Source organism: Microtus pennsylvanicus, chromosome 1, assembly GCF_037038515.1.
Source record: "Microtus pennsylvanicus isolate mMicPen1 chromosome 1, mMicPen1.hap1, whole genome shotgun sequence".
Taxonomy (NCBI): Eukaryota; Metazoa; Chordata; class Mammalia; order Rodentia; family Cricetidae; genus Microtus; species Microtus pennsylvanicus.
In genome coordinates, this window is record NC_134579.1 from 209,470,554 (window position 1) to 209,496,418 (window position 25,865).

The following is a 25,865-nucleotide window of genomic DNA, read 5'->3' on the forward strand; positions in this document are numbered from 1 at the left end:
TTTCTCCTCTCATAAGTGTCCCCTATAAATCAGTTTAAGCAGTCCCAGCAATAGCAGTTGCCCTAAGGTTTCTTCTCTTCCACTTTAGTCTAAGGCAGTGCTTCACAATCCCCAAAACTAGGGGAGTGGACCTTGTGGAGCCAGAAAGTATTAGTTTTGTGTTGCTACAGGTTGGCTGTATGAAATAATGGGGACATCCCCCTATCTAACTCAGCTCAGAACTTATAATTATTAAGATGGGCATCGGAAGGTGGTGGCTGTGTTATGGGACCTAAGTTTCTGTTCACTCAGGAGATCTAAATGCAGAACATAGTGCATTGCCAATGGTGCTGCTCCTTTGCAGAAGTTGCTGTATCGTATTTGTCTTAAGTTTCATCTGCTGCTAGGGAGATCCAGGCCGAGGGGAAGGTGAAGTGCATAGTGATTTTCCTGTTACACAAAACTGGCCTTTGGATTCTAGACCCAGAAGTCATTCCTAAAGTCCCACCTCATCTTACATGATTTTCACAGGCCCCTCCCCCTGTTGTATGCCTGTCAAGAGCATGTGTCTTCCTCCCTCCAGCAGCTATGACAAACAGGAGCTCTCATTGGCAGATTAAGCCTTTAAATTGTTATTTTTTAAGCTAAGTGCCCTGCCGAGCTATGGATGTAAATTGCTTTGAGGCACCCTTTCCACACATCTCTGTGAGCTTGGAACACGTAAGTCGGAACACCGAGGAAGAGTTTAAATGTTCAGTAATGTACCTGAGCTGTTCTGTTCCTATAAGTAAAGATGGAATTCAAACTCAGATAGGTTCTTCTGGAAACTACTGACATGATGATGTGGTCCGGTGGCCAATAAGTGCTGTCAGGGTTTGCACAGACCTCAGGCAGAGCTTTGGGGAGCCTCTCTTGCCGGTTCCATCTCCCTCCGTTCTCTTCCTTGGTTAGCTTGGCATTCATTGACCTTCTCTCCCTTCCTGATTCAGTCATCACTGAACTCCCAACTACCTCTGACCATAGTGTTTCTTCTAATGCCAAGGTGCTAAAAGCACCCGTGATTAGCCACATGATAGTGTCTCTGAGAGGCGCTTGACACTCAGCTCATGGGCTGTAGGTTGATGCTGTAGTTTTCCCCATCAACTTGACCTGGTTGCATAAAAGATGCCCAGATGTCTGGTGGAGTGTTGCTTATAAGTACCAGTGGAGCTCGCTCATGCTTTTAATCCAGCAGACAGAAGTGGAAGCAGGTGGATCTCTGTGAGTTCAAGGCTAGCCTGGTCTACAAAGTTGAGTACCAGGACAGTTAGGACTGTTACTCAAGCAAACTCTGTCTCGAAAAACAAACAAACAAAAACTTTGGAATGAATGAGCTCTAGGTTTGTTTTGACTCAGTTTCAGGGGATTCAGTTCACAGTCTTTCAGCTTTATTTTCCTGGGTCTGTATAGTGAGGTGGACATTATGGTGGACAAAAACTGGTTGAGGAAAATTACTCACCTCGTGGTGGCCAGAATGGAGAGAGACAGAGAGAGACAAAGAGAGAGAGAGAAGCTTTACAAGTTATCCTCTTCAAGGGGCCCACTGACCTACTCCCCAAGTAGGCTCACCTCAGATTTAACCACCTCCAAATAATGTGCTAAGCTATTGATTCATTAATGGATCGATTGATTGATAAAATCAAGGTCACTGCCTCACTGGGGTTCAAACCTCCAATGTAGAAGCTTTGGAGGTTTGGAGGGACGCCCGAGATTCACTCCATTCCACTGAGCTATGAGGTTTGTTGTTTCATTACTGCCTTCAGGCATCAACTCCAGTGGACTCTGGGAACCCCGCTCTCCCACCCCCAGTTCTCAGGTCTTTAGCCTTAATTAGGAATTATACCATCAGCTCTCCTAGCTTCCAGGTCTTTGGGTATAGACTGAATCTCACTGTCCATGAATACTCCTTAGACTCCTTAGTTCTTGGATCTGCAGAGAACACATTTGGGGACTCTTGGCCTCCATTGACATTTGAGCTTTTTTCCACAACCAGAGCAGTCTTCTAGAATTTTCAGCACACTTCAACATAAACTGACACCTAACAGAATGAGCTATATACATCTCTTCACAGATGGCCTATGTGTCCTTGGTGACATCTTAAGAGGCACGAGACTCCTCAAAAGGCCACTGTGTCATTCACTTTCTTTTAATGAAACAGGACGCTCTGGCTGGAATCCTTTTCTGGTGCACACAGTTCTTGCAGCCCTTTCCCAGGGAAACACAGCATATCATACATAGCCATTCCTCAGTTCTCTCCTTCTCTCAGACATGTAGTACATTTCTGGCTGGAAACGCTCTTGCTTCTATGACAGGCAGTGCTAAATGTCTGAGCATCCTCATTCAGCTGTGAACTCATGCCCCGCTTTTAACTCTGTGTGCAGTCCTAGAATCTTGGGCTACGGCACAGTTAGATATACCAGGTTTATCTGCCACAGCCAGAACAGCCCAGGGGATACTTATTCATAGCTAGTGCCAGGAGGATAAACTTGTTTATAAATATTGATGGATCTTGATGCCCTGTTCCTGAGTCCTTAAAAAAAGTGCATAACTACCCTCTAGGGTTTTTTTATTTTGTAGGGTTTTTATGAAATTAATGCAACAAATTCCCTTTAGTACTACTTAGACAGACACCGTAAAGTGTAAAGAAAAAGATGTCCAAAGAAGACCTTTAGGAAGCATGAAGCCAGAGAGGAAGCTTAGGGAATTCTAATCCAGTATCTCCTCCATCACAAAGGATGTCACCTGTCTGCTTCTGTGTCCTTTTCACTGAGGTGGTTTCACAGCGCTGTCGCTCTCCAGTCTTGTCCCAGGGTGGTGCAGGTGTGGTGGTTAACCTGTGATATGTGCACTTAGGACACCGAGGCAGAGAAATTGCATAAGGTTACATTCTTCTTCACAGTGAGTTTCAGACCAATTTAGCCTGTGGAGAGTGAGCTGGTGTCTCAACAACTGCTCACAGAAAAAAGATGGACAGGAGGGATGGAGGCAGGAAGCAGGGAGGGAGACAGAGGGCAGACAGATGGAGAACCCAAATCCTTTGGGATCAGTCATGCTCCATGCAATGATTTTTTTTATGATGTCATATTCAAATACATTTGAAAGGTATGTTTTTGTAATCTTACTTAATTGGCAGTTATCTCCCAGGAACTGGGAGTGGTTTTATATGTATGTCTGTTCCTGAATATTAATATCTAATATTTCATAATTCATCTAGCTATTTGTTTGTACCAGTTTCTCTGTCCACCCACACTGGAGTATAAATTTGTAAATATGAAGACGTTGACTGTTGATTCCTGGATGTAACCTTATTACCTAGAGAAGATAATCATGAAGAAGTCTCCTCTCCAAAAGACAATAATGCTACACTGAAAGATTTATTAAAACATAATCCATTGATGTGGGAGTGATTTCTTATTAATAAGGAAACTGCCTAGGCCCATTTGATAGGCCAACCCTTAGGTAGGCAGAGAAAACAGAACAGAATGCTGGGAGAAAGAAGCTGAATCAGTGAGTTGCCATGATTCTCCCACTCCAGAGAGATGCAGGTTAAGATCTTCCCTGGTAAGCTACCTCGAGGGCTACACAGATTATTAGAAATGGGTTAGATCAATATGTAAGAGCTAGCCAATAAGAGGCTGGAACTAATGGGCCAAGCAGTGTTTAAATGAATACAGTTTCCGTGTAATTATTTCGGGTATAAAGCTAGCTGGGTGGTGGGAAGCAGCCCGCCGCTCTTATCACTACAGTCCATTCTATGAATGAGTGAAGGGGAGGCCATGTGATAATCAGATTAGACACAGAAACATCATTAAAGTTTAACACTCACTCATAGGAGACTTCCTGGAAATTCGGATAGAAAACACGTTACAGGTCCTGGTATGGCCAACCTGGAGGAGCCGGTCTCAACCTGTGGGTGCAGACCTCTTTGGGAAGTCAAATGACCACTTCACAGGGGTCACATGTCAGATATCCTGTATATCACAAATTTACTTCAATTCATAACAGTAGCAAAATTACAGTTATGAAGTAGAAATAAAGTAGTTTTATGGTTGGGGCTCACCACACATGAGGAACTGTATTCAAGAGGCAGCATTAGGAAGGTTGAGAACCACTGACTTAGAGGTAATCAGTAAACATAAACATCAGCATAGTTGTACTTTGTGCATCAACTTGACACAAGCTAGAGTCATCAGAGAGGAAGGGGCCTTGGTTGAATAAATACCACCATGAGCTCCAGCTGGAAGGCATGTTCTCAATTAGTGATCAATGGGGGCAGGCCCAGCCCATGGCAGGTGGCATAATCCCTGGGCTGGTTGTTCTGTGTTCTATAAGAAAGCAAGCTGAGCATTCCAGGGAAAGCATGCTATCAAGCAGCACCCCTCCTTGGCCTTCTTATCAGTTCCTGCCTCCAGGAAGTTGCCTTGCTTGAGTTCCTGTCCTGACTTCCTTCAGTAATGAACAGTTAGTTATACGGACTTGTAAGCTTAATAAACCTTTCCCTCCCCAGCTAGCATTTTGGTCCCAATGTTTCATAACAGCAATAGAACCCCTAAGACAACAGTCTTGGTTCAAATGTAACAGGACTTGCTTCTCTTAACACCTTCAAAACTACATAGATAATTTAATTGCAGCTTAATTTTCACTAAGATGTGTGTGCTTTGAAAGCAGATTCTACGATTTATAAAGCAGAGCAAAATGACCAATCGCAGCTAAAAGTTCTTTTAAGAAGGAAAGGGGGAGGGAATAAAGTGACATAAGGCCTTGTAATCAAAACAAGGAGGTATTCATGCAGAGAGACTGAACTATTCAGGAAGCTCAAGGCAGCCCGGGACAGGCCTCGCGCGTGAGTGGGAAAAGGTGGGTCAGCCCATGAATAGTTCTGGGAAGCCTGATTATTCATAAGAAAATAATTAAAGTTGGCTTCTTTGTAATATACATAATGAAATACCAGAAAAATTTAATATCTATATTTGAAAAGGAAAAAGAAGTTTAAAATAGAAAAGTTTAATATGGAAACATTTTATAATCTTGAGGTAGAAGGAGATTTCTTATATAAAATACAAAATTAGTATCCATAAATGTTTGACAAATTAGATTTTGTTGAAATTAAGAACTTCTTTGCACTTTTACGGTCATATCTAGTATTCAAATTATATTTATACAATTATGAAAATACATAAAATAATGATTTAAAGTAGAAGATAGACATGAGTGGAAATGCAAATGTCTGAGAGGTTTATATAAAAAAACTCTGTCTCCTTAGCAACTTAGAACTCAGTGCAGGAGTGTCGGCTATTTAACTGCAGGTTGTAAACTTATTTTCCAGAAAAGCAGAATATCATTAGCAAGTCATGTTTCCCATAAGAGAATAGCAATAACTTCACATCGGAAAACCTATTAATGTAATCCATCTCAAAGCAAAAGACACAGAATAGTGTGTTTAAAAATACCGTGTAATGCCTGATAAAATAGAAGAAGACTGGTGATGGAGATGTTGAATCCGTGTCCCTTTATTTTCTGTCCATGGAAGTTTAAATGGACCCATCTACTTTAGAAAGCAACTCATAATTGTCTTAAAAACTATATTCCACAATGTATTATGATTACATTCTTTCCCCTCCCTCAATACTTCGCAGAGCTTCACCAACCTCCCTATGCACTAAGGTTATGCTATTTCTCTCTCTTAAATCCCCCAAACCAAACCAAAACCACACACACACACACACACACACTGACACACTCACACACAAAGTCCACTTTGAGTTGGCCAACCACTCCTGAGCATGAGCTCTGCCCTAGGGTGTGGTTATTAACCCGGTGTCACTCCACTGAAGAAAACTGACTTTACTTTCCCTATCATCTGTCAATTATAAATAGCTTCCTGTTAAGGGTGGGACTTTGTACCTATTTTCCATTCTCTGTGCTTGTGTTTTGCGTGTCGTGAGCTTGTGCAAATCACATGCATGCTGTCAGTCTCTATGAGTTCCTATGTGCATCAACCCTGCTGTGTCTGAAAAAAGTGATTTCCTTAGGTCATTTGCCTCCTCTTGCTCTTTCCACTTCATCTTTTACATAGATACCAGGGGGTTTGATAAAAAATAATTCAATTAAGTCCAAGTATTCCAAAGTCTCCCAGTCTTGGAACATAGTTCAATTGTGGGTCTCTGGTTAATTCCCATCTACTGATGAAGAATTCTCTTTGATGAGAATTGAGTGAGGCTCTGATCCATGAGCATAACAGTATGTCATTAGGACTTACTGCTGTGCTTATTTTGCAAAATAATAGTGGGTTTTCCCCCACCTTAAAACTTATGTAGTCTGGGGTTCTTGGTCACATTTAAGGTGTCAAATATGGGTTCCATAGAATGGCTTCCTTTTACCCATAGTTCCATCTTACAGTCCAGCAAAAAGTGGTTGATTATTCCTATAACATTTGTGCCTCTACTGCACCAGTGACATTGCAGCCAGGTCACTATTGTAGCTCAGTGGATTTGTAGCTGGGTGAAATTGGTGATTAGTTTTTCCCTTTCATGGTGTGTATAGAGCCTTCCCAACACTATCCGTCCTAGTCAGTAAGGCTGTAGCTTCTAGTTGTGTACCAACCCCATTTCTCCATGTTCGATGTTTGATGTCATAGGTATGTGGTAGCTTCAGCATCAGAGTCAGGTTGTGGATGGTATCCTATAGCCTTGGCAATGGCCTGCGATGTTTCAGGTGGTCCATTAAACACACACAGCTCTGCAAGAGAGACTGTCAGTGCTCTGCCATTACCCTTGACCTAGGCTGCAGGTTGGCACTAATTACCACACATCAGCACCTGCCAGGACATGGCAGTCTCTCCTTTGCCAATTAGAAAGGGTCATTTACTTTGCTAATTTCTCTTAGAGAATCCCCTAAATATTAAGTTTTAAGGAGTAGTAGATAAACAGTCCAGCTTTCTTGCCCCTCAAAGGAACAATTATGAGATTTTGAAGATTCCCATGAGTGCTATCTCCAGTGGTAACTCATTGATAAACCACGTAGTGTCTTTCCTTCTTTTCCCACCCGACTCTCCTGCTCCTCAATAAACTCATGCACCCAAGTCTGTCTCATAAAATGCATTTTTCAGAATATAAACTAAAATACCTTCTGACTGAGCAGATCCACCCCTAGAGAAACACTCTTGAGAAAAGTCTATATGAGCAGCCGGTCATGGTGACACTTGCTTGTTATATCAGTATTGGGGATGTAGAGGCAGGAGGATCAGGAGTTTAAGGCAGTCGTGATTGCTTAGTGAATTAAAGATCAGCCTGAGCTATAGATGATATTATCTCAGATGTTCCCCTCCAAAAAAGTAAAAAAAGAAAATTTTCTTTACCCATACCCACCCTGCAAAATTCTGATTTGGTTTATAGGAGAATGTGATGAGAAAATATCCATAAGTAACTTTTAGTAGAAGAATGGTTGTATTTGTTTGAATAAGAATCTTCCCCATTGACTAATATATTTGCATGGTTGGTCTGCACTTGGTACAACTGTTTGGAAAGGACTAGGAGGAGTGGCCTTGTTAAAGAAGGTGTGTCCGTGGGGTGGGTCTGAGGCTACACAAGCTCAAGCTTTTCCCAGTTAAGTCTCTCTTTCTGCCTTGTGGCTGTCATAACTCGTAAGTACCTTTTCTACCTGCCTGCTGCTATGTGCCCCACCATGATGGTCAGAGACTAACCTTCTGGAAACATGAGCCTCAAATCAAATGTTTTCCTTCATAAGTTGCCTTGGTTGTGGTGTTTTATCATGTAATAGAAAAGTAGTTAAGACAATGGTTGTGGCAGCAATGGTTTTAGTTTAAGTACTGTGTAAGAGTAGAAAATAATATATCTACAGACATTGGCCTCAAGTTTTGGAAACATAATGTTGACCAGAGTAATAAGAATCTGAGTTTACAGATAAAAATACAGTAGTTTTGTTAAATTTAAAGACATGTAAAATATTTATTAGCAGAGGTTTATATATAATATATATCATATATCACACATATATTATATATACAAATATATTGTGTTATATGTATGTTGTGTATATGATATTTAATGTATATATTAAATCTTAAAAGCAAGGGGACGCCAACACACCAACATTTATGGCAGGAGTTACTTCTGAGAATGAACCAAAGAAGGGATTATATTCCTTGGTGGGGTGGTGGGTTCATAGACACTTGCAGTAACATGTTATCATGCTTCATGGATAACATGTTTATTAATGGAAAATGAGAAAAATAACTGACTTGTCAAATAAAACACAGATATCTATTAAACCATGTGTTATGCTGTGAAATGTGCATGATATCATATGCCACAGTACATTAAATAGTTGAATATCACACCCAACAGCTTTACATATTTTCAGAAAATTTTTCTGGTGCATGTTTTCCTATTGAAAAATAGGCACAATTTATGAAAATGCCCTCCATGGGAAACTGTGGCAAACATTTCCACTGATTTCATAAGTCTCTTCAAATAGCATTCAACACAATGTCATAGACTGCCCAGATCAAGAGACATACTCAATAAATATTCTGTAAGTGATAATATGTCCAGTATGTCCAAATAAGTGACTTTTAGAATTATTTCCTTTAGTGCACTCCTGACTTAGTTTGGAAGTAAGCATCATTTGCGCTATGGTAAGCACTCGGGTATTATACATTAGGAGTGCAGGTAAATCCTGCAGAGCACAATAACTTACGTGAAAGGCACACCTTGACATTGTTTTTCTTTCTGTTCTACTTGAAAGTATATGGTGTTAGAATAAGTGTTTATGTGCATAAACATTCTTTTACAATGGTTATAAATTACTCTGTCATGTTTTATGAAAAGATTTGTCTAGATTTCAATGTTTAAACCTGCATATAAATACCATATGACATATGTATGTGTGTATGCACATAAATGGTATATGATGAAACTGAAACACACTATCCAAAACCATGTGGTTGAAGTTACAAGGGAGTTGTGTGGAAAGGGTAAATTGGGCTTTATTTGTTATCTGCTGCCTAAATACTGTTGCCAATCCCAAAATGCCATTGAGCAAATCTGTAAGAGAAATAAGATATACCTAACTTGAAGCATGTATTTTACAATAATAAGATAAAAAAGGATACAAAATAAAGAAATGAAGTCTGAGTATCTACTTAGATAATTCCATGGGTTATGTATACATAATTAATTCAGAGAGAATCAGCAAAGAATTAAGATGGAGGAAATCTTGAATTTGTGACTTTGAGAGTGTTGATGGAGCCAAGAGTGGCCAGGAAGAACAGAACCCTACCTTGACCTTGAGCAGACCTTCCTCTAATTTCTGTAGGGATGGGAAACTGGCAGTACAGCCAGGACTTCTAAGGAGGAAGATGTACATCTGCTTTGCTGATATACACCCAGCGCTGACTACTTCATGAAGTGGATGAGAATAACTTTACAGTCCCTTCTTTTGAATTCCAAATGTGTAGAGACATCCCTTATTCCTGTCCAAGCAGGGGGGAACTGAGATCTACTGATTTCTTCTAAGTTTATGAGCTTTCAAAGTGATTATTTTTCATGTTAGAAAAGAAAGACAAAACAGAAGGATTGCTTTGAGATAGGAGTACCCCTCCCCTTTTTTGACATGATGTACCTGTATTGTGACAATAACTTAGGAACATGGGGAGAGAAATGACTCCAATTGTGGGTGTGCTTATGTTATGGCAGGTGCTATATGACAGTGCCTAAATTTCTTCCCCATTTCTAATACAGCCTTATAAAAATATGAATCTTGAAGTGGCATACTGTTAATAAGAATGTCTTGCATTCATAAAAAGCTTTGTAATTTATGAGAAAGCCCTTATCTATGGGGAGGAATACTACCATTTATTGGATGCGAACTGACTACATGGGAGCTTCAAGATTGTAAACGTTTTAAGCATTAACAATGTATTCATGATATACTTAGCAGAGCGGCGCTATTTCTTTCATATGTCAGACGAAGAAACAGTTATCAGAGAATGTGAGTGGTTCATTGGAAGTCCCACCTGGGAAGCCTGGAAAGTGGGTTTTAAATTCAAATTTATGTAGACCACCACTAAAGCTACTAGGTTGCTGTTAAACTACTTAGTATCTGCAACTTACAAAAGGCTACACCGCAGGGGTGTGTTGACTGAGTCTCTGTACTTGGCTATCCAAAGATCTCTTCTCTCTCACTCTCTTCTGTGAATGCCTGAAGTAAATGCATTAATAAAAGCCACAATTATGAAGTCTAAGAAGGAAACATCATCCCTTATTTTCAATTTTGCAGATGAGACTCCAGTGTCTTTGGATGAGATCAATGGCTCGTAATAATCTTATTCTACCTGGTTAAAAACATACAACAGTAGAAACAGAGACCTCACAGATTTGTCTCAAGGGAGGGGAAAGCCCATGGTACAGAAATAAATGGGCAAATCCTGTCACTGAGAATACTGGAAAACTGGAGAGCAATGGAATGCAGTGTTCCAGTGTAAATAATATTGAAAACTGATTCCTGAAAATCAGCTAGCTTTGATGGCTCAGCAGTTGTGCCTCTTATCGTGGCAGCAGTAAATTTGCTAGCACAAACCACAATTCTTAGCTCCAAGTATTAATTACATTGAACTTAAAAAGGTCTCAGCTAATCACCCAACCATTATCCATGTCCTTTGTAAATTAATACAATTCAAAGCCCATTTGCTATACAAAAATGAGGACAAGGTGTGGTTTGAAAGTGTAATCCCCTCCTAGGCTCCCTTGTTTAAGCACTTGCTCCCTAGCTGCGGGCTCTTCTTAAGAAGGTTCTGGAATCTTTAAGAGGAGCCTCACTGAAGGACACCAGCCACAGATGACAGGCTTTGAGACTTTGTAACACTGCTCTACTTCCAAGACCCTGGTTACTTCCTGTGTGTGGATGTATTGTGACCGACCAGTTTCCTGCTGCTATGTCTTTCCAGCCTGGGTGGAAGGTTGCTCTGGAACTAAAAGCCAGAATAAATCCTGAGTCCTTTAGATTGCTTCCTTCAGGGCACTTGTTCCTAGCCATAGTTAAAGTAACCAAAACACGTGAGGAGGCATATCTCTTTTCAAAAGACTCTCCAGGGAAAGTAAGCTTTTGGAGAAAGCCTGCCACAACGTCTATGTATTTGGTGATGTATTTGGTCTTCCCAGTTAGTGTTTCTTTTCTTTTATCACTTGAATTTACTTAGCAAAAGAGTTTTCTAGAAAGTCTCCTAGCTCTGATTCTAAATCATTCTCTTCAACATTTGCCCAGATTTAACCCTAGGATATACAGGACCAATGTGCATAATTCATTTCCACCTAGGTGCCTGAAGATTACCTGCTTTGCCAAGTATATATGGCATCTTGAAAGGAACTTTTGGCATGTTGCTTTGCTTATGTGTTTGATGAGCCAGGCTTTAGTGGTAGAAGATGAAATGTTATGAAATGAGAGAAACAGGAACCATAGAGCCTGAGGAGTGACCTAAAAATCTTAATATTAGCAATCATAGCTGTGGCTGAATTCAGGTTTACAGCAGCAGGGCTGAAATTATGGTACAAATTACCATGCTAGGCCCAGGAAATTATTCTCTGCTGCACGGTTATTAACTGATAGATAAATAAATAACACTCTATGACTGATTGACAAAATAAGAGTGACCTAAGAGCTAAAAGGGGCACCATGCAAAGAGTAGCGTGTAATCACTAGGCATTTGGAGTCTGAAATGGGGCTTGTCACAGCGGAGAAATCTAAGCTGCTCGAGCCATCACTGAAACACTTCATTGAGAGTCCTTAATCCCAAGGAACTTGCCACCCAGCGCCACAATTTTGTCTTACTTTTGAAAAAAGACAACTGATGACAAGGGAGGTGTTTCTATCAGAAATGCTCGCAAATATATTTTGGCAAGGAGACAGGAGTTCCCTTTTCTTTACAATTTACCATCTTTTATACTTAGCGATTTCCTAGATTTGATGAGATGGGATCCTAGAGACAGACACTTGTGTATTCTTAAATATTTTCTGCCATCCCAGTTAGAAGTACACAGTACTAGTGAGCCATGAAGGCGATAGTTCTGCAATGGATGACACTGTGTTTTTGCTTTTGGCATTAACCTCTAGGGGCTTTGCTAGCTGACAGAGCCCTCTGCCTCCAGACAGCCTTAGAATGCAGTGGCATCATGAACCGGAATAGACGGTGAGACCAGTGTTCACTTTGGAATGTCTTACCACTGGGAATGAAGGGTAACTTCTTGGAAAAGCACCCAGCTTGTGCCATTTATCAATTTATATTCCCCTTACGTTTATCAATTCTCAGTACTATCCAGTGGTAGCAGAATGGTTTTCTATCATTATCTGGCCTCTGAATTTTATCATTATAACACTGATTGTATTTACCAATGAACAAGTGTTTGGATACTTGGGCAATGTTAATAACCCCTCCCCCACTGCCTTTGTATTTCCAAAGCCGTATTCAAAAATACAGAACAGACAGAATTGCAGAGTATCTACAGAGGTGTAATTAGAAAGTAGTTTGTCAAAGATGAGTCCTGTGTTCTGGAACAGGGTTCTCTGAGAGGAAATACATTCATTCTTGTGTTGCGGCCCGGGTCTCATGGCCTGCCCCTACAGGAACAAGAGCGATAGGAAATAAATGGTTCATTAATTTGTCAAAAATGGGGAGGCTTTGAAAGGTCAAAATTACCAGCTGTAGCTACTATAATAAAATATTAATCTTGGATTTAAAACATATCTGAAGGTCAAAGCATGCCATAAAATCATGTTTATTGAGTTTTTCTCAAAGCTACTGACTGCAGATTGTCTCACAGCCACTCAACTGTTTCTTTCTCTGCTACTTGAAGGTAAGAACATCTGGGAGCAAGAGGGGATGTGGCCGAATTCAATGGTCTGCTTAGCTACAAGGCTGGGAGCACCGGGAGGGCGGGAGCCGGGGACCTGTTCAAGGTCAAGGAGTTTTGATAATGATATTGATGTGGAAAATCTGCCTCAGTGCTTTGAAAGTACATATTTTTTCTTTGTTAATATGTGCGTTTGGCACATGTGTGTATGTGTACATGTACGTGTGTGTGTGTGTGTGTGTGTGTTGGAGATGGTCTGTGTGGATTTATATAGCTGTGTATGCACATGGAAGCCCACAAAGAATGATGGGTTTTCTGCTCCATTATTCTCCTTATTTTTTTAAGGCAGGGTCTCTTGCTGAACCTGGAGCTAGGCAGTCAGACAGCAGGCACAGCCATTGTCCTATTGCTGCTTCCTAGAGTGCTGGGTTTTAAACATGTGTATGGCCACCCCAGGCTCTTTAATTCAATGCTGGGGCCTGAACTCAGGTTCTCGAGTGTGCACGTCAAACCCTCTTTTCCACCGAGTCCTCCCATGAGTCCCATGCCCCTCGATTTTGCCCACATTTGGAGGTGTGGACTCCGGGAGGAACTTGCGATGCTTCTTGGCTAACTAAGAGCAGATTTTAATAAGCTATCACTTTGGCTTCACTTCACATCCCTCATGCTACTCTATACCACTCCTATTATTTTATATCCCTTACCAACAAGTTGTCCTTGCCGCAGAATGTTGAAATGTATTTTCTTGGGACATAATAACTCATTAATGTCAGCTATCCTCTGTCTCCTAGAAAGGTTCAATTTGTGATTGAGAAGGACACAATTTACTGCAAGCTCAGAAAACCCATAATGATGGATAATGCTTCAGAGGACAATTGGGGAGCAATATTTTTGCTTCCGGAGAAGGATGTATCTGACATAATGACACACAGGCTGGGCCAGCTATACTTTTGTCTTTGAAATGTTGAACTTGATTATTTAATGTTAAAACGTTTTCGTTTTGTGTATTTTGTTTCACAGTTCTTAGTAGTGGAGATGGTTCATTATGTGGAGTATTTTCTGAAGTTTACTTACTCACTTATCGGTAAAAAGGTCACACTAGTCACACCACCTGTTTTTGTTTATTTGTTTTCTTTCTTCCTTTCTTTCTGTCTGTCTTTCTTTCTTTGATCTTACTTTTCTTTCTTTTTTGTGTGTTTGTTTGTTTGTTTTTTGAGACAGAATTTGTTTTCTCTGTGTAGCCTTGGTAATTCTCTTGTAGCCCAGGCTGGCCTCAAACCCACAGAGATCCACCTGCTGCTGCCTCCCAAGTGCTGGAATTAAAGGTGTGCACCAGCACTGCCTGGCTCCCACCTGATTTTAAAAGGAGAAAAATGAGTAGTTTCAAATCTGGAGGGAGGGAGAAAGAGACAGATGTGGGGAGAGGAGAGACAGGGGGAGAGACAGGGGGAGATACAGGGGGAGAGGAGAGACAGGGGGAGAGACAGGGGGAGAGGAGAGACAGAGGGAGAGACAGGGGGAGAGGAGAGACAGGGGAGAGACAGGGGGAGAGACAGGGGGAGAGACAGGGGGAGAGGAGAGACAGGGGGAGAGACAGGGGGAGAGGAGAGACAGGGGGAGAGACAGTGGAGAGACAGGGGGAGAGGAGAGACAGGGGGAGAGACAGGGGGAGAGACAGGGGAGAGACAGGGGGAGAGACAGGGGGAGAGACAGGGGGAGAGACGGGGAGAGACAGGGGGAGAGACAGGGGGAGAGACAAGGGGAGAGACAGGGGGAGAGACAGGGGAGAGACAGGGGGAGAGGAGAGACAGAGAGAGAGACAGGGGGAGAGGAGAGACGGGGGAGAGGAGAGATGGGGGGAGAGGAGAGACAGGGGAGAGGAGAGACAGGGGGAGAGGAGAGACAGGGGGAGAGGAGAGACAGAGAGAGAGACAGGGGGAGAGGAGAGACGGGGGAGAGGAGAGACGGGGGGAGAGGAGAGACGGGGGAGAGGAGAGACAGGGGGAGAGGAGAGACAGGGGGAGAGGAGAGACAGGGGGAGAGGACAGACAGGGGGAGAGGAGAGACAGGGGGAGAGACAGGGGGAGAGGACAGACAGGGGGAGGGAGAAACGGGGGAGGGAGAAACGGGGGAGGGAGAGACAGAAGTAGGAGATAGAAACAGACAAACAGAGACAGAGAAACCGGGATGGGGGGGTCTTTGTTTCACTCTTTTCATTCCCTACATTCATGTTGCTAATAGTTAGCTCGTTGTAATTCTTGAGTGCCGAGTTCTTGTCTTAGAGGATGACAGCAAACATATCTTCCTCTCAGTATCTGCCTTTTCCTCTAACAGTTGGCATTACCAATTTTCTGTTTGAAATGTCTTCAAGATTTGATTGATTTCATCCCTAAAACATTGTTCATTGTAGACTACTGCTTTTTCCTCCACTGCCAGGTTCTCTTTCCTCTGCCCTTCCTCACTGGTCCTTCTCGGTCCATTCCTCTATTTCTTCCTTCTACATTTTCTTTCTTCCTACAAATTCCTCTGACTCCATCACTGACAGTTGCTTGTTTATTTATTTATTTATGTGACACAATGGAATCTTTATTGTATGTCTCTGATTAGTGATGTGTGAATTTTTTCTCTGAGTATTTACTGAAACAGCGAATAGCTTGTTTCTCATAAAATGGAACAACATATTCATTCTTTATATTCTAGCATTTAGTGTGTTTGCAACTCTCTTCTCCTGAATGGAATCTTTTTCTTGAATCTTCAAAGGATTTGTTCAGTTTAGTCTCTTTCCATGCTGGAGTCTATATCCCTTAATCTATGATGATCTTGATTGGCATTCAGATTGAGAATTAAGGGCGAAGAAGGTAGCTGAAGTAGCCTGCTGCCATGGACAGAGCTGTGCTCTTCATGTACGTGTGAAATGCCAATTTCTATGGATCTATTCTAGGACTATTCAGCTTCTTCCACTATAGAAACTCCCACAGGACTGTCAGTTCTCATTGTGGGCTCTAGAAAGATCGAAAATCCTTTTAGAGCATGAATTGATGGACCACTGCAAGGTCCAGGACATGCTTACGGCCAGCTGTGTGGGGGAGGAGGGGTCTCTGAGAACCAGAAAGTTCCACATGTGGGGGCAATCCCCCTGTGTGCTTTCTTGAGTCTTAAGTCACCTGATTTAGTATGTGGCTTTCTCATGGCCTGGGGGAGTGGGCTGCTCTGATTCTACTAACCCTCAGTGAGCCATTTTTTCCTCAAAATTTGATATTATTTCTCAAAGGTGCTTGTCTTTATCCCGTTTTCATTGTTATAAGGGAAGAAAGAAAAGAAATGGCAGCTATTCCTGAGAAAAGCATGCACCTCTGAGGCCCTTTCCCGGCAACCTCAACATGGCTCTGTAATTCCTGAGACAGCCTAGAGTTGCAGCTACTGATGGGGCCTTCCTATCACAGACTTACACTTCTCAGTGGTGGGATAGCTGTCTGGGTCACGATGTTGAGTTATGCACCTTCATTAAATTGTGTGTTAGACTTTTATTCGTTGGCTTTTTAAGGACCAAAGTCAAGCTTGAAGTTCTTAGTGAGAGAAGTTTGTTCACTTATATATATTTTAGATTTGGGATTATTTTCATTTAAGGATACTCTGAAATCACAAGATAGTCTATTTAAGGAACAAAATAGGTTACCACCTACAAGTTCTAATTAATTAATGCAAATGGCAATCATCTCTCACGCTGTACAACTAAAAATTATACAAATCAACAGGAAACAGAAGATTCAGTTCATTTATAAATAAAGGAAGTAAAGCTTGATTTGTATTATAAATATATATATAAATGTATATGCCTATTGACATTCCTAGTCAATTTCAAATATTAGGTTTGTCCAGGCAACCAAATTGTTATAATTCATTATTTAAAGAAAAAACTCTTATTCATGTGAACTGAAAGTAAATATAAGAATGGCACTTTGGTTTATGAAAATTATGACTGGGAAAATATTTTTCTTGGCCAGTGAAAGAGAGAGGGAGAGGAATAGAGGAGAGAGAGAAAGAGAGAGAGATAGCATAGCAAATCTTTCACAGACTAAATGATGATCTTCAAGTTCCTTTCCGCTCTGCAATTTTATCTTTGTAACTCTCTTACATGGCTCTGTCTCACCTCATCTGTAAAATTGCTATAATAATACCTGAGCGCAGAGAATTATGAGTGTCAAAAATTAGGAGCTGTGTGAGGAACCATAAATTTCTCTTGATATATGATTTATTATTACTAATCAAATCTGTGGAGATAGAAAAGGGGAAAAAAGGAAATAGTTCAAAGAATTATCATACATCTTGTTCCTGTCTCTCTTCTGTTAGCATTTATATGTATCATGGCATCTGTGTTTCTTCCTGTATCCTTGAGTCTAACTTAACCAATTGAGCAAGTTGACACACTGGTTTGCTGCCACACACCACACCTTCCCAGGAGAAGCTCGCGGGCTATAATTATGCAGTTCTTAGATTTCTCACAAAGTCTCCTCTGTGCCCTAAGCTGACAAAGAAAACTCGACTTAGAGATGGGAAGTCTGCTCTTTGTTCTTGCTGTGATCTCTTTCATGCTCACTGTACTGTAGGCGTGTGTATGCTTAGAACAGTCATATAAGTTTGCCCCAAATATTTATGGAATCCTCCCATTTCACTCCAGTCCAGCTTTTCAGCTCATATCTGTACCTTCAGAAGCCCCTCCCTCGAGCATATGGAAATTAGAAGTTGATATGGTTTTATGGATTTTACTGAAGCTGCCAGAGACTCTGCGCTTAGAAACATATTTCATATTTTTCTATATGGGTTTTATGCAACAAACAGTGGTACAGTGCTTTCTCCTTTGAGTCCCAGGAGAGTTCAAAGGCGATTTACTGGAGGAGGAAAAGTCTGCAAAAGAAATCTTCCCTTCCCTTCTCGAAGTCCATTAAAAGCAAATCTGAACATTGTGAATTGCCAGTTTCCCACCAGGGATTCATACCCAGTGCAATACCCCAAACAACCAAACACCCCAAAACCTATCATCCACTTTCCATGAAGGCATCACATGCGACATCCATCTTTGTCTGTGGACATGTGTAGATTAAGTATTCATCTTGTCTTGCTGATACCCATCCTGGATCCATCTCTATCCCAACGTGACTTTGCTCTTCCATCCATTTTAAGGTGTGCTTATAATGTGATCTCTAATGGCAGCAGATAGCTCCCTCCCTTGATTCCTGGTGACATGGCAAACCTGAGGTAAGGATGTTCTCATCAGAGAACTCAACACTCATGCACTAAGGAAACACTGTATAAGAAATGTATCCAACAGGCACAGCAGTGGTTGTTGGCATTTGTCATTTATAGGAAACATTCTGACTCCCATAGGCAGCTTTCTTTCTGCAAATAGATGAGCATACAAGCAAAAACAAGAATCTATCACAGTGTCATAGAGTAAAAATATTAGATTATAGGGCTGGAGAAATGGCTCAGTGGTTTAGTGCAATGGCTGCTCTTCCAGAGGAATGAGGTTCGAGTCCCAGCACCCACATGGCAGCATACAAGCATCTGTTACTTATATTTCAGGGAATTCAGTACTTTCATTTGACCAATATGGGCAATTCATACTTATGATACATAGACAAAATATAGGCAAAACACATTAAAAACATACTAACAAAAACAAGAAAATGACCTCTACATTCCATGACCAATTTCCTAGAGACAGTCTCTTATGAGACAAATACACTGACTTCATGAGCCCAATATTTTATTAAAAAAGAAAAAAAAAACACTTGAGAAGAGAGGATACTAATGCCTGTGTCACTCTGGCAATAATTGGATGCATGGTGGACATTCCTGCTCTTCATACATGAACCAAATGGCCTCACCACCACGAGGAAGCCTGGGAATTCTGTAAATGCTACTCTGCTTCATCATCCATAATAATAGAGGGAAATCCTCCAGTTAGCATTTTATTCTGTTGCCAGTTTCTAATTTCATAGAATACTAAAAGGTATGCAAAACTACTGACAATAATTTATTTTAAGAAAAGTTAGGGGAGGAGCTATGATTCTTAAAGTATGCAGAGTTCTTTTCAACCTCTTCATCACATAATTATGTAGAGAAATTGAGAAGGTAGCCAACACAAGGTCTGACAAACTTAGGCATTGAGAATTAAAGTCACTTGTGGATGTTATTTTTCACCATAGGAAATCATTAGGAGCAGAAATAGAGTTTGTGCAATATCTGTTTAGATGCCTTTGAAGGTATCTTTAGTGATGGACGAATGGACAACTGCCTGATGCTCACTTGAAGTTCATCTGAGTACAAGCCATGTGGTGTTTACTGTAATGATGAGTGTCCTGATACCATGGTGTGACACTTTACAGCTTGGATAGTTTGACTTATTCAAAATGCATTCTTTCTACTAAAGGGTTCCTTGTAAGTCATAACATCCCCCTCTCTTCAATCTTTCTTTCTATTCTAACAGTTTAGAGCCAACAGAATGTTAAATGGCCATCAGAATTGCAGATAAGTGACTCAGTAAAGAAGAGAAAATATAAGAAGGGAAAAACAATAAAGTCCATGGCCATGTTAGTAAGAACAAAGCAGAGTATTAAGGTGTCCATACTTGCTAACGTGATGCTTCCAGTGGGCTATAGCTCTTGTCTGTAGGAGGAAGGTCGCTTGTTGGTTCCTGTCTGCTTAGCCCTGAAATAATCACACAGAAACTGTATTAAGTAAATCACTTCTTGGTCCTTTAGCTCTAGCTTCTTATTAAATAATTCTTACATATTAATTTAATCCATCTCCATTAATCTGTGTATTGCCACATGGCAGTAGCTTACTGGCTAAAGTCTTGGCATGTCTGACTTTGGCAGTGGCTCCATGGCATCTCTTGACTCCATCCTTCTTTCTCCTAGCATTCAGCTTAGCTTTCCCTGCCTACCTAAGTTTTGCCTTACTATAGGTCCAAAGCAGTTTCTTTATTCATTAATGGTAATCACAGTATACAGAGGGTACTCCCACATCACTTGTCCTTCCCAAACGAGTAAGAAATGCTGAGGGAATAACTAACTCACTGAGTGCAGAGGGAAGAGGGGCTGAAATGGTTGAATTCAAGCCTGAAAAGCTGCCTCTTCTGTTCCCCTTTATCTACAGGTACCACAGAATTGACCAAACTCAGTCAGTGCTACAGAGTAACAGGCCTGTTCCCAGGTCCCACTATTCCTTTACTGGACTCCAACTTAATATCATCAGTGACCCAGAGGGCTAGGCAAGTACACTTTCCTTTCATGTGTGTTGGAAGAGCTCTGTGGCTAACTAGCTACTGCCCAGAGCATATAACTCAGCAGAACACATACCAGGAAATAGGCACTTCCTGCCAGATGGCATTGTGAGCCTTACTGATAGGTTTTGCAAAAGTAAGCTGCATCTCAAGTCATTCTCCAGAGGTTATTAGAGGGGCCCAATTTGGAGGCTGTTTGCTCTGAGTATCATAGCCCTGAGAATATTTAAAAGAGATAGTTAAGATAGACCACAATTTGGAGGAATATCTTCACTTATATATTTTTTCCATTGGTTTGTAACTTAAATGAAATATGCTGAACAGATATCAACTACTAAGGGGCCTTAGGTAAATCCAGGCATTTAAAGCTATGTTCACAGCAGCATTAGTAACATAGCAATACCCACAAGCTATAAAACAGCAATAAATGAGCTCATATGATCTGGATCAGGTCAGTCCAGAAAACACAGTTCTGGGGAACTAGATTCAATTTGTAGCTTCAATGGAACATAAAAAGCCTTAATAGTCCTCTCAAAAAGAAAGAGACAGAGATACAGAGACAGAAAGATAACACACAGAGAGACACAGATAGAGACAGAGACACACAGAGAGAAAGATAACAGAGAGAGACAGAGACAGATTCAGAGACAGAAAGATAACACACAGAGACAGAGAGACAGAGACACTATCTAAATAAGCTAACACAGTAAAGCAACCAATGTTCTGCCTCACATGATAAGAAGCTGAGGCTGATCTCTAACTCCCCATCAAGGAATACATCCACATATTAATTTAACCCATCTCCATTAATACACCATAGGCATGCCTTTGACCAGATCTTTCAGCCTCAACTGAATCTGGCGATGTAGTATCAGGAGCCTGAGTCAGAATACCCCAGCTATCGTACAAAAATGCTGATTATAAGAAACAATATTGTTAAAATAATATAATTAAATCTACATGGACAAATATTTAAATTTTAGACAGTAATATAAGAACATTAAAATACCCATGAAAAAAATGTATAAAAAGAATTACTGAACTACAGGTTGCCTACAATAAACCCATTTAAAACATAAAAGCATAGTTAGATATAATGTAAATGACTATGAAAAGACACCCCATACAGACCTAAGTGATAAAATTAATTTCAGACAAAGTAGATTTCAGAGCAAAAATTTCCAGAGATAGAATTCTATAATGGTATTAATTTAACAAAACTATAACACTCCTTCATAGACATAGCATACAACTGACAGCAGATGTGAGAATATGGGAAGGAAAACAGACAGAATCTAAAGGAGAAATTGATACAGTCTTAATTATAATATAGACATAACTCTATGCTTATATTTATCTATGGAAGTAAAAGATTGAAAATCAACAAGAATATAAAACGAATGGATGACATTCTCAACCAATGTGTCTAACTGAATTTTATAGAATGTGTTGCTACATAGCAGGAGAATATAGATTTTTATCAAGTGCACTTTGAACAGCCACAAAGCTGAATCTCATCCATGAGGGGAGAAAAAGTGGGAGTTTAAGAGACCTCTTAACATGTGAAATTAAATTGTAAAAGTAGACTGCCTACTCTAGGACGGTAAAGTGGAATCAATAACAGGGTAACAGGGAACATCTCCAAGCCTTTGCAAACTAAAAAAAAAATCTTTGTAAAAATAGTTCATAGGTCAAGTAAAAAGTAGTGAAACCAGAAAATTCACTGAGTTAAAACAGTTGCATCAAATTTGTGTGCTAGCACTAAAGAAATGTTAATGAAACAAAAACATAAAACCAACAGGGGAATCAGTGAAGACTGACTCTTTAGAAAGATCTGCAAGATAGGAAAATTCCAGCAATACTGATGAATTATGAAGGAGATAAGAAAAAAATTGCTTAGATCAGGAATATAAGAAAGGATGCTTCTATACGCTATGGTCACTAAAGTAATAATGAGAATAAAAGCAAATCTCAACACATCAAGTCACTGAGCACAACATATTTAGGTTAAATAGATCAATCACTTTGAAAGCCACTGGCTTCTGAAACTCATCTAAGTTAGGGAAATACCCTCACCATCTTATATCCACTAAGTAAACTTAATTCACAACTGAAAACATTAAATAACAAATTCCCATATACATGAGGCTAAGTCTATCAAATATTTAACACATAAATAAAATTTACATCATTTGACAAAAATAGGAGGAGATATTTAATAATTCATCGAATGAAGATAGTGTTACTCTGATAACACACTAGCCAAATGCATTGCAAAAGAAAAGAATTAGAGGCCAGAGATCAACATCTGATGCCTTTACTCAGCACTCTATTTTTGAGAAGACAGTTCTCATTGGACTTGGAGCTTGACAATGAGCTGTCTAGCTCAATCTTGGGATTTTGGAATCTTTTTTTCTCTGACAACACATGCTGCAATGTACTGGGATTGTGGGTGTGAGCTGCATGAACCCACATTTTAAGTTAGTGCTGGGATTTGAACTCATATCATCATGCTTGAGTGCCAAGTACTTTATTGATTGAACCATTACTCTTTCCCCTTTACAAGGATTTGTGTGTGTGTGTGTGTGTGTGTGTATAGAAAAGTTGATTGTGAAATTATAAGTAAATGAAGACACTAGAATAGGTAAAATATTGAGGACAGATAAAGTTGGAAGGATGGAATTACCCTTTACAACTTATAATGCAGCTTTGTATAGTAGAATAGAACACTGTGAAGGTACAGATGCACAGATCAACCAGTAGAGCAAATGGGTGTTCTGTGGAGATAGATTCCAGTGTGGCCAATTAAATTTGGAAAATTATACAGATGTTGCTGTGAAATGGAGACTGCATGTTTGTTTCCCAGGCACCCAGACCCGAATAATCACACAAAAACTATCTTAATTACAACACTCTTTTGCCATTAGCTTAGGCATATTCCTAGCTAGTTCTTATATCTTAAATTAACCAATTTATATTAATCTGTGTATCACCATGAGGCTGCGACCTACTAGTAAGGTTGTAGCATCTTTCTCCTTAGGGAGCCACATAGCAGCTCCTTGACTCTGCCTTCTTTCTCCCTGCATTCAGTTTAGTTTTCCCACCTAGATCTATTCTGCCCTGCCATAGGCCAGAGAAGCTTCTTTATTAACCAATGACAATAAAACATATTCATAGCACACAAAAGGGAATCCCACATCAGGTTATTAGTAGAAAATGATAGTATTTTTCATAAATTAAATTGGAAAAATAGACATTAACACTTGTATTCAAAATGGTAAATCTTTATTTATATTCATACTACAAATAAGAACTAATGTGTTAAATATAGAGTCCAATCCTATAAAATATGTAGAATATAACAAGAAACTATTTGTGATCTAGAGGCAGGAAAAGTGTTTGTAAACTAAATAAAACAAAAAACCCTCACAAGCCATAATAAAACTGACACCTTTGATTTCATTAAAACAAAAAACTCACAAGCCATAAGATTGACACCTTGGACTTCATTAAAGCATAGCTTTTGTTGTGCTCAGAGGAACAAGAGAGAAAATTTTGAACAACCTGTATACTGGAAGAAGGTGTTTCCAAATCACGTGTCCAACAAGGTCCTCACATTGAAAATATATTTTTAAAAAATTTCAAAACATAATTAAAAGTTGGCCCCAATAGCTCAAGCCTGAAATCGTGTTTACTTGAGAGGCTAACGCAGAATTGCTCATGTTCAAGACCATATTGGGCAATATAGTCAGATCCTAATCTCAAAATAAGAAGATCTCACGTGGGTTTGGAGAGACGGTTCAGAGGTGAAGAGCATCTACTGCTCTTATAGAGTACCCGAGTTTATTTCCCAGCACCCACATCAGGTAACTCACAACTAACTGTAACTCCAGCTCTAGGGGACCTGGTGCATACTTCTGGCCTCCTCAGGCACCTGTACCAATGTACACATAACACACACACAACACATACACAAAGATGGTAAAAATACATACTTTTTAAAAGAATAAACAATACAAGTAAGTGAAAAAGAGGGCCCAAGATGTCAATCAACACTTGCCTAGTTAGGTGAGGCTCTGGGCTCTGTTCTTGGTAGAACAAACAAACAACAATGAACAAAGAAGCAAATTGAATAAGAAACAACCCAAATAAAATAGTCAAAATATTTTAACGTGATACAGCAAACATCATAAAATTCAAGTACACTCCTATGGCAAGGGCTTAAAATAAAAATGGAAATCTGGGACATTGCTAGGGTTGGGTATAAAATAGCATCCCCACAGAAGGAGAACAATTGGGAAGTTTCTCATAAAATGAAATTTATGCTTACTCGGCAGTGCATTCTGGGCTGTTTACACTAAACAGAGAAGATACTGGATGTTTACAGCCTTCCCTGTCATAACCGCCTACAAATGCAGGAACAAGATTGTTCAATAGATGAATGTATGCACTAGGGTATATCACCACAAATGAAAACAATAGAAGGACTGAGGAGATAGTTCAGTAGGGAAAGTGTTGGCTTAGCATGCACAAGGATTTAAGTTCAGAACCCTAGAATCTGCATAAGAGCCCAGGCATGATGGTGGGCATCAATAACCCCAGCACTTGGGGTGTGGAGACAGGAGAATCTTTGAAGCTTGCTGGCTTGTCAAATCTGAGTTTAGTGAGAGACCATCATCAGTAACAACAATAACAAGGTGGAGAAGTGATTGAAAAAGATATCTGGTGTCAACTCCTGACCTCCACATGCATACAAATACATGTGCTTATGAGCCTTCACACATACCAGTCCACATGCACACACACACACACACACACACACACACACACACACACACACACACACATGTACACGCATGTGCATACACACACACACAAATGAAAGAGACTCCTGACACAGTAAACATCTTGAATTCATATTATTTAGGAAGATAAATTCCAGGGATAGAGAAGACATCATTTGCCATGGTTTGGGAACTTAAGAGGGGTTATGATGACCCAAGACTACAAAATGACACTGTGGGAAATTTGCAGGTCATGGACCAGTTGTTTCCATATTGTGGTGGTTATTTGAGGCTGTACAAGCACTAAAAATCTATAGGCCTACATATCCAAAATTTTTTACTCTTATTTAATTTTACAAAACAAAATGGAAATTAATGTAAAAGCTACACACTGTATAAGAATGGATATTTTAAAATAAATGCTAGGCATTATCTTAAAATCTAATGGTGCTTGAAAACACACACACACACATACACACACACAGAGAGACACACACACAACCTTGCTGATGACTGGAGACTCAGGGACTCAGAGGGCTGATGAACAAAAGCTGTTGAATCGTGATCCTTATTCTATGTACTTAGCTGGGATTGAGGACATTCCTGGTACTTTTCCTGCTGACAGGAGAACAGTACCAGTGAGTTGTAGATCTGACAAGGTGCAAGTCAAATCTGCGGCAAAGATCTGCACACACCAGACAGGCAGTTGATGGACACCCAGGAGCAGGCTGCTCTCAAGCAAGGCTCATCTGTGCTACACTGCTGACCACAGGGGAATCATGGGGCTCCGAGCATTGCAAAGGTACACTAAAGGCTTGGCCTGCTCACTTTAAAATTAGGAAATTGCCTATGGGCAACAATGCTCTTCCCTGGCTCTCTGTGGATCAGTGTCTTGGGTAAGGGATATAA